This window comes from Platichthys flesus, chromosome 24 (genome assembly GCF_949316205.1).
Source record: "Platichthys flesus chromosome 24, fPlaFle2.1, whole genome shotgun sequence".
Taxonomy (NCBI): Eukaryota; Metazoa; Chordata; class Actinopteri; order Pleuronectiformes; family Pleuronectidae; genus Platichthys; species Platichthys flesus.
Window position 1 is genome coordinate 497,498 of NC_084968.1, and position 9,814 is coordinate 507,311.

Here is a 9,814-nt window from a genome sequence, read left to right on the forward strand (position 1 = left end):
CCTGTTAAAGCAAATTCTGTATTAGTTAGATAGTCATTGTTATAGGTGTGAGAGTGCGGTGGAGAGATCGGAGGTAAGATATAAATAAGTTCTGTGTTTTTTTGAGATGCAATGAAATGAGATAAAGACATGAAATGAGATAAAGAAATGAAATGAGATAAAGACATGAAATGAGATAAAGACATGAAATGAGATAAAGACATGAAATGAGATAAAGACATGAAATGATATGGGATAAAGAAATGAAATAAGATAGAGACATGAAATGAAATGGGATAAAGAAATGAAATAAGATGGAGACATGAAATGAAATGTGATAAAGAAATGAGATGGATGAGATTGAGAAACCAAGAGAAGGATTTGAGGTTTTTTTCAGCTTGGCGCAAAAGATTTCCAAATTTGACGATTCAAACAATTGTTTGCAAATACAACAAACTGCAACCTGAATTAGTCAGGGGGTTTTGGAGGAAGCGGTTTTTGCCTGCACCGGCGAGTGAGGGACCAAACTGCCAAATACCCTGTTGTTGAATCAGGTCCTAATAGATAGAGGATTCAGGAACCACGATTGCAGTGGGATCTGGAGACAGAGTGGTGTTCTGACGGGGACAGTTGCTTAACGGTCCAGAAACCCTGTTGAATCGATCCTGAAGCAATGATAATAAGGGTCTGCGAAAATATTGTGTACTGGGAAGTCAGCGCTGTTATGACGAGACCAGACGCTTCACTGCAACCAGTCACAAAGCTTTGGAGCGGCCCTTGAATTCGTAATATAACGGCTGTGAAAATATTGTATTCTGACCGTGGCATCAGTTTCGATGGATCTGAAGCTTAACAACCCAGAGTGCAACTTTGAATCAAGTGCCTAAGATTAGTTAACGGGACTCAGGTAATAATGATATCTCTGCATCTAGCACCTGTGCTGACGAGGCAGGAGCTTGACTAGCAGACTTTACCGTTATTCTGAGTCTAGCATAAAAATGGGGTAAGACGCCAAGCTGCTATTAATATTATTGTGAGCTCACCTGAATTGTACAAGTTTTGTAAAATCTATGGTGATTCAGCACAGTGGCTGATCACCGTAGGAAGCTGTCTGCTGTTTTGTTTTTGTCTCCGTGGAGCTGCTGTTGCTGCAGTCGCCACGGTAACGCTTCCATATGTACATACATATATGCAATGTCCGTTTTGGCTTATGTGGTTTATTATTCATAACACAAAGACCTGAGAGGATTTATTCTGGCTTAGTTTTGTAAAAGTTATTGTGTTGTGTCTTTCAACTTTAGAAATCAGAGCTTATTTGAGATTTTAAGACAACGACTGAAGACGTAAAAGCAGGGGAACACTGTAAATAAAAACCTGTTTAAATCGTTGCAATCATTATTAGCTCTGTGTAAAACACATTGATCATAGAATTAGTTTTCAATGATGTTTTTGTGACCTAGACACGCATTTGTTGCTTGAATCAGGCCCAAATTATAAAGCACAGAGACATTAATATTCTGTTTGCACCAAAGGTGAACAGAAAAGTTTGTTTTTGTTTTTTCCCTTCTCTCAGGAGAGGTGTCGTAGTTAAATATAAAGTTTTAGGAGGTCGATGTGGGGATATCACTAAGATTCCTATTTTTTGCTTCGTGTAAATGAACTAGTTTGAAATAAAGAGTTTATTGTCAGGGCATTTATTTATTATCAATCACTGGCTTAAAGAGCTTATTCTGAGAGGAAGTTAATATACCTGATATCAGATTTAAATTTGTGCTATTGTTATAAACAAAATAGCGACTAGAAATTCTAACTAAATTGACACAAAATAGGGAGAATAATCTTTCAATTTATGTTTAGGCTGCCTGGAATCACAAAGAATACCAAATCTAGGTTGAATTAAAAAGTATGTCTATGAAAACGAGAGATGAGGAGAGAAAAAAAGAGTCAAGGTCACACGGCTGACTGAGACGCAGAAAAAACTGACTGAGCGAAAAACTGACTGACAGGAAAACGACTTTTTCCTAGAAAAATAGGAAAATAGACTAGAGGCTATACGCCTGCCAAGATGTATGTTGTATGTATGGACGGGAGGAGCAAACTTGTAAAGAACTTGCCAAAGAAAGTAAAAGAATGTTGAATGAAGGTTTGAGAGATTAACGGATGACGAGAAAAATAAAGCTATGTTTGGGAATAAGATAGGAGTGAGATGTTTCAATTCAGTAATATCTTGCTCTGAGATGGATAATAGAATGTAAAATTTGAGGGGTAAAGAAAGTAGGGGAAGAGATGTGGGATAGAAAGATTTTGTATGTGCACAACAGCAGGAATGGGAGGGAGATAAGAGAGTTTGGGAGTCGGAAAGCCATCTGGGGAAGGCCAAACGCTTTGCAGCTTGCAACTGGCATTGACCACATAAGGAGGCTTGGTTATTGGTTTCTATGTTGGGTTGTTTGTTTTTACTATTGCTTCAATCAGAAGTAATAAATTCCAAACTTAATTGTTAAAATTATACTTTTTAGGCACAAATTTGTGGTTTCAGATTTTTCAAATATATCCAATCCATTAGAGGAAAGGAAAAAGGTTTACGCCTCCAAATTTCTACATAAAATCAGATCATTTAATATCTTATTTTTTACCCGACAGCAGGGATAAGTGTAGACACCAGTTTAATACTTTGATTCGTAATATAACTTCAAGGATGAGTGATTAACCAACCTTACAAAATCACATTAATGTGTCCTTTAAAAGTCCATCTCTGAGTACAGTCAAAATTTTATGTTTTTTGATTTTTCTTTCTTTGTTTTTTGATATTTATTAGCCATTTACACCCTTGAAAAGTGTCATCCTCAACTGTGGTTTTGTCACAATGAAACGATAATTGTTTTTGTTTTTTAGTATGGAGAACTTGATTCTCCATACTGAGCAATGAGCCCTGTGAATGAGCCCTGTGAAGCTAGACAGAGCTGGTCTGTTTGTGACACCAGAGTTTGATGAGAAGGGAAAATCTATCTGTTCCTTATTAATATAAATCGATACTCCACCCTTTTTTATTTTGTATCTTTATTTCGCAACAATTTATGTTGAAACAATCATCAATTATGTCTGTGAGCATAATCTAACAACTGTTTCATATCAACTGAAAGCAAAGGATAATTGTTTCAAAAGAGGGATTCATGTTTGAGTCTTGTGGAAATGCTCTAATACTGACTTACATTTTTAGAGCTGAAGTCATTCATGTGCTTGCGATGAACCAAATCAGTCATGAGGATGAGAAATTCAACCTAAACTTTCAACTTAATTCTGTGCTGCCTGAAATTATCAAAATACTAAAATTTAGACCTTTTGAATTAATACTTTTGCCATTTTGGCCTCTATACACCAACTGGTTGCTGATAAAGGGTATTACACCTGGGGAAACCTAAAGATATTAAAGCTCAGGTTACAACTGGTTTGACATCATTGGATTTGCTTGTTTAATTGTATAATTGTATAAAAAATTAGCTTTTGTTTAATATTTTATTAATTTTGTTTTGTTTTATTTTGGTTATTGTTTGTAATTTTAATTTAATTTAATTTTAGTTATAATTTGGATTTAGATTTAGATTTTGAATTAGAATTTTGAGTCTGATTCTGATTTTAACTTTTTTTACAGACAGAGATACACACCCCTGACATACCACCATGACCAACACCGACCAACCAAAATACACACACATTCATCGACATGTCACAGCGCTACAAAAACATTGACTGGCTGAAGTAGAGGATCTGGTTTATTCTGAGTCTGTCCCTTCTGCTTGGAATACTGATGAGTGTGCTGTTTTGGAGGTATTTTTATTAACAGGCTAAAGAAAAATAAATAATAACCTGTCAAAAACAGTGTGTTTTATCCCGAAAGATGGCCGCCGCCCCTGTCCAGACCCCCACCAACCTGCTGCAGCTTCTCTCTCAGCTGGAAGACGCAGCCTGCGAGGACGAACGTCTACGAGAGATAAGTATCGACCTTCAGTCACGTGCTGATATTGCCCTTGAACAGTTGCACCAGTGCAGAGCTTCTTTCGCAGAGAACGAGGAGAGTAGAGACCAACTGAGACGGGATGTGATGAACGGCAAACGCCAGCCCAACCAAACTCAGGACGCAGCAGAAAACCACAGGAAAGAGAGTATGGAGCTGCAACGCAACCTCAGTGAGGTCAGCAAAGAGCGGGACGCTCTCAGCCAATCAAACATCCAACTGAGAGAAAGTCTGCGAAGTGCAGACACCGAAAGAATCAGTATGAAGCGACAGTGTGAGGAGGAGGTGGCTGAGCTAAGCAACAACCTCAGAAAAGTGGAAAAATCACGACTGGAAGTTCGGAGAGAATTCCAAGAGCTGCAGACTCGTCGGTCAGGGGAGGAGCCCCTTAATCAGATGGCTGCCGTGTCAGGATTACATTTGGAAATAGCAGGCGCAGTAGTGCAGGCTATGAAAATCGACAGAGACAATCAACCCATGGCTCCATACGTTCAACCCGCTCCCTTCAGACCAAGAAGGGGGTACGGCCATGGTCAGTATGGAGATCAAACCATAGGTTACAACGATAATCGATGCCATCGGTGCGGCCAATCTGACCATTGGATCCGAGATTGCCCTAATATGGGACAAAGACGATCATCACCTAACCCAAACCCTAACCCCTACCCCTACCTTTACACCGGCCCCGACAAACTAAAAGCGCTCAGGTGCTCAAACTCCCTTACATCACCTGAAGGATCCAAACCCATCAACATGGCCAATGGAATGATATCGGACAAGCCCCACATAACTCTGAGGCCCTCTCCCAAGAAGAGATCAAACTCAGAGAAGATCTCCAATCCAAAAATAGCCCAGATATTTCTCAAACAGGCCCCTGGACCCACACACATCAGTAGGAAACAGACTCAGAAGAACATAGAAATACTCTGGTGGCATCAACACATGACAGCTCTGGTAGAGAACTTAGTACACAAATACAATACATGCAATTCACACAAACACTTAAAAGACCATACAAATGCCTATGGGCCGTTTCCCTGTTTCTGATGTGCCATTCAAAGCGCTGACCACCAAGTACAGGGCAATTTAGAATAGGAGTTTGATTCACCCTCAATGTAACTATTGTAAGACTCTTGTAAGCCTGAAAATAAATATGTTTCACCACTTAAAGAGGAATAAATCTGAATCCAATTCAAGGACCAGAGGTCTAAAACACTTTAACTCATAGCGTGTTTCATCTTAAATGAAAAGCACAAACCATAATACAAGCCCTTTGTTTACACTTTATTGAATGCCATATCTATAATTATATTTACATTTTTAATTTCAGGGAAGAAGGTTTTTATTTTTTGGTTTCACCAATTATCTTAACATCCAATGCTCTTAATTTGAAAGGTGTTGTTAAGCTCTACTTATGTTTTTATTATTTTATCATGAAAGAAAAGTTTGTCAGAATAACTTTTATTTAATCTGTTTCAGCTGTCGACTCTGAAACGGTTTGTTGAATCTCATTTCTAACACATTTTTCCTTTGTATGTGATTCCTGTGTTACCACAGGGCAATTTGAAGTCAAAGCTTCTGAATTATCATGTATAGAAGCAGTCAGATGATTTTTGGAGAATGGTTTGAACACAAATACTCAAACGCTGTCATATCTGCTGCTTATTGAAATTTAGCGTGTTGATCAATTAATATTTCATGAAATGCCAAAGATTTTTGTCACTCTTCTGCCACTTTTTGAATCTGTATTTTTTAATGTCCACTTATGTGGCTTCTACTCCTCAAAATCTTAAAGAAATTGTTGACCTCAAAAGAAGGGTCTACCTGTATGTCTTGTTTTGATTACTTGTTAATTTTCCTTCGCAAAAATAAGTTCATATAATCAACTTTAAACTCAGTTACGCACCGCAGCATATTAATCACTTTTCTGTTTGTTTCCTTTCAATCTATGGGATCTGGGCTCCATGTCTCCACAACCCACTCCCATCCGGTGACAGCTGCACCTCTTGCAACCTGACAAACGGAAAGTATTTATTCCACAAAAGGATCTCCACAAGGCTAAAATCCAAGATCATTGACTCTTAAACTGATGTCCGAACAGCACTGGATGGGATGGTGGTTAGGGGTACATGGAAATCCCAAGTAAGTGGTTCACACCATTAAATGGTGTGAAAAGAGGGATTGTTAGGATTTCAAATTCTAGCTGGTATTTGGGTCTGACTGAAACTATTTGCAACTAAAGAGGGGGGGGGGGGGGGAGCATGATCAGTTTGAACCAGATATAAGGCCTTTATTCAAATGATTTATAAATAACCCTTGCTGCATATTGTTAATAATGAATCTTATAATTGTTCTGAATTCTAACTTTTAGTATTAAACCATTATTCCCTTAGACTCATCCAAATATATTTCAAGCAGCTGTCTGATAAGTTCTGGAGGTCGGACAGTGTGACTTTGTTGACATTGTTTTGTCTCGTTGTTTTGGTTTCGAGGATCCTAATGTTTACATCAACAGGACATTGTTTGAATATAGCAGGAACATCATATTCCTTTCTCCAATGGCCCACATGGCATCAGCTGTGTCAAGGCCTTTCATGAAGAGAACATTTTGCTTAGCAACTATCAGAGTAGTAGACGCGTCATAGAGAGCGGCTTCTTTTCACTTCCTGGATTTCTGTGCCAAGAGGCGTGGACATGCCTGTGCACCAACAAGGGAGAACCAAATTGATTTGCGGTGACTCCCCTTCAATCTTTCATAACCAATCATATTATATCTACTGTTATAACTATATCAAACCCCTTTTGTCCGGGGCCATTATTAACTACCTATTGCTAACTTAATTAGCCTAGGCTGTGATAATTGTCCATAGCTATGTTGTTCAACTTTCATTGCATCTCAATAAATATTTAAATTGGACCAGTCCGGCTCTTCTCATATTTAGGATAAACCAACACGCCTGACACAATCTAACATCCAAATTCCGTAAGAAACCTAATTCAAGTCAAATTCAAGCGATAAGCATCCACCTTCCCCGCTACACTTCCTTTAACTCTTTTACTAGTACAAACAGAAACAGGATGGTTAGTAGATTACCAAAACAGAGCGACCACCAGACCAAGCTAATCTATCACCAGAAGAGACTAAATCAACAAAGCTGCATAGAGACCAAAGCAGCAGATAACAAAATATTGTCATTTAAAGGACCAGTTTGTAAGATTTAGGTAAAAGCATTTATTGGCACATATGGACGATGAAAAATGTATCAAGTATATAATTTATTAAATAAATGCATAAATATATAAGGAAATAAATACACTTATAAATAAATAAGGGTCTTGAATTTATTTCGACATTCATTCATTTCTGTATTTCTCTGTCCGTATGCTAATGAGAAAGGCTGTCCTATCCTCAGTCTCATGCTGGATTCATTACAGCAGTGTGATGATCCAGTTCGGCTACTTCTGCCTTTCAATGCTGACTGGTGTCCAGTAGAGTTGCCATTTGCAATGTTGTGACAGTTCCAACTTAAAAAGAACTAGTTAAAAGTTCAGTTCATGCAGATGAAAATTAACTTTTTTTATTGGGATGATTTAGGTGACGAACTTACGATCATGTGTTTAGTAATTAATATGGTGTCAGGCAGTGGTGGTTTTGGGCATGGGCGAACCGGGCAGCCGCTCGGGGCGGCACCTTCTCATGTTACGTGGGGGGCGGCACGAGCACTTTAAAAAAAAAAAGTAATCTCTCACTGTGTGTGGAATTGGCAAACTTGCGCCCCCTGCAACTGCAGCGCCCCCGCTTGATGCTGTGTGAGAAAGGGGAAGGGGAGGGGGCGCGGGGGACAGTTCACCTCTGGGTCTCCCGAATGGAACGGACAAGGGAGGATCCACTGTATAGAGCAGGCGCCGGGGCTCCGCCCCCGCTCTTCTCAGTCTTTCAGAGACATACACTTGTTCATTATTCGTGTGCAAGTCGCTCCCAGCCGCACATGCAAAACCTGCTCTGCCAGAGTGTCTCTTTTGGCTCATTTTGCTTGTCCCAAGCCCGGATAAAGGAGGAGGGTTTGACATAGAGCTAGCAATGCCGCCCCACTTAACAGTGCATCATCATCCTGCGGCGCACATCATCCTGGGGGGCACATCGGCGCACATCGTCCTGCAACGCACATCATCGTGCTGCACATCGTCCTGTGGCGCACTTCATCCTGCAGCGCACTTCATCCTGCAGAGCACATCATCCTGCGGGGCACATCATCCTGCAGTGCACATCATCACCGCACATCATCATACGGCGCACATCATCCTGCGCCTCACATCATCCTGCAGCGCCCATCGTCCTGCGGCGCACATCGTCCTGCAGCGCACATCATGTGCAGCGCAAATCATCACAGCACATCATCGTGCTGCCCACATCATCATGCGGCAGACATCATCCTGCGGAGCACATCATCACCGCACATCATCCACCGCACATCATCGTGAGGCGCACATCATCCTGCAGCGCATATCATCATCACCGCACATCATCGTGCGGTCACATCTTCCTATGGCAAATCCGTCACTGGTGTCAGGTCATTTATGCATGTTGCTTCGGTCATGTTAACACTGAGTTCTGAATGAGGACAAAAAGTTGATGAGTCATTTTGACTGATGCTTAAATGCAGTCTAAGAAACACAAAATAACCACTTGTAAGTTACTTCATGTCCTGATAACTAGTGATGAATGATAAATAAATAATTTATTAAAAAGAATTAAGTCATTTATTCATTTATTTCTGTATGTATCTATTTCTGTATGTATTTGTTTTAGCATTTATTTATTTATTCTAGCATTTATTTATTTATTCTAGCATTTATTTATTTTATTATTTATTCATTTCATCATCAAATTTTATTTGTATAGCCCATGTTCACAAACCTGAATTTGGACATCCTTAGCCCTTAACCCTCAACAAGAGAAAGGAAAAACTACTAAAAAAAACCTTTTAGTTTATGCATTTATCTATTTATGCATTATTTCAGCTTTTATTGATTCATCTTCTTCTTATATTTCTTGGGATATGTATCTGTCTGTAGACATATCTTTAAACATTTTTCAACCTCAATAGGTAGAAACTGAATTATAAAATAATCCTGGTGATGTTTTCACTACTGTATAATCATCTGAATTGTAAAAAAAAAATGTATTTACCCTTTAGAATTAAGTACCTTATATTTACACTAGGAGTGGGTCTTTTCTACAGAGCCCATGTTTTTTCACAGTAGCCCAAACTGGACAACTAAACACCTTTTGTGTTTACATGACACCTGAAGGCTATCATAGGTTCTCTTCCATGTTTAGAAGAGTGTGAGGTGAGGGATATTCAGCTGCAACATGCAACTTCACCACTAGATATCACTAAATCCTACACACTGAACCTTGAAACTATATAACACAACTTAAGCAGAACGGCGTTGATGCAAATTTTAGATTACATTATTATTACTGATGAATAACCACATTCTTTATTGGATCTCAGTTGATTAAACTATAACCCAGCAGTTTATTTGTTTTGGAGATAATCCCTTGCAAACAGCTTCTTTTGAGCTAATCATATGTACAAGCTGGGTCTTCTAAATAGCTAGAGTGATGAGGAAAATACACAACCATCTTATCAGGACTATTTATCAGCTACAACCAGTTGACCAATGTGTCCTAAAAAAAATACATGTTACATTTATGACTTACTGTACCCTTCCCAAATGTCACTTAAAACATCAAACAGTTTATTATCCAGCTGAATGAATAAACGTGAAAATGAAGACCAGGAGAACAACTAA